This window comes from Leucoraja erinacea, chromosome 12 (genome assembly GCF_028641065.1).
Source record: "Leucoraja erinacea ecotype New England chromosome 12, Leri_hhj_1, whole genome shotgun sequence".
NCBI lineage: Eukaryota > Metazoa > Chordata > Chondrichthyes > Rajiformes > Rajidae > Leucoraja > Leucoraja erinaceus.
Genome location: NC_073388.1, coordinates 4,386,794 through 4,387,663, shown reverse-complemented (window position 1 = coordinate 4,387,663; position 870 = coordinate 4,386,794). Strand labels below are relative to the sequence as shown.

The 870-nt window shown below is 44.1% G+C and overlaps 1 protein-coding gene across 1 annotated transcript in view; it reads left to right on the top strand.

The window, feature by feature from the left end:
• The first annotated feature begins 789 nt into the window (after positions 1–789).
• Positions 790–870, top strand: part of LOC129702011 (nuclear receptor subfamily 0 group B member 1-like) — a 19,952-nt gene continuing 19,871 nt past the window's right edge. The window contains exon 1 of the mRNA XM_055643495.1: positions 790–870. This exon is cut by the window's right edge and continues 647 nt beyond it. The gene's annotated coding sequence lies outside the window, so the exon portion shown is untranslated.

The window sequence follows — 870 nt, the reverse complement described above, 5'->3', positions numbered from 1 at the left end:
GCCACATCTAACTCCCTCTTAAATATAGCCAATGAACTGTGGCCTCGACTACCCTCTGTGGCAGAGAGTTCCAGAGATTCACCACTCTCTGTGTGAAAATGGGTTCTTCTCATCTCGGTTTTAAAGGATTTCCCCCTTATCCTTAAGCTGTGACCCCTTGTCCTGGACTTCCCCAACATCGGGAGCAATCTTCCTGCATCTAGCCTGTCCAACCCCTTAAGAATTTTGTAAGTTTCTATAAGATCCCCTCTCAATCTCCTAAATTCTAGAGAGTATAAACCAAGTCTATCCAGTCTTTCTTCATAAGACAGTCCTGACATCCCAGGAATCAGTTTAACATCTAGTCCTGTGTATTTGTAAACATGTTGTCACTTGCGGGCGGAGCACCAAGGCAAATTCCTTGTATGTGAATACTCAGCCAATAAACTTATTCACCCATTCATATGTGCAGCTCTGGGTAAAAGACTGCGTGCGTTCACCTGATGTGATCCTCTGGTGATTTTTCCCTTGCACAGATTCACATGGCTGCAAGGTATTGCAGTTGAAAATGTCACCAAATGAAATTAAAACTGCTTAGATTTCCTCATTGAAAATCACAGTTAATGATTGAGCCAAATTAATGGATGGCCTTGGGAATGATTGGCATTAAATATGCTGTCGCTGTTTCTCTGGCTGTCAGATTGCGTTGTTTCATGTTATTCCAGACACAACCCATGTCATCTTGCAGTCTCTGCCTCCGAATCCATGCCTGTGTTTTCACATAACCACCCCCCTCTCTCTCTCTCTCTCCCTCTCTCTCTCTCTCTCCACTATTTCAGACATAACCTTGGAACTTGCTATGAGCTGTTCAAGGTGAATCGGCAGCCAGGG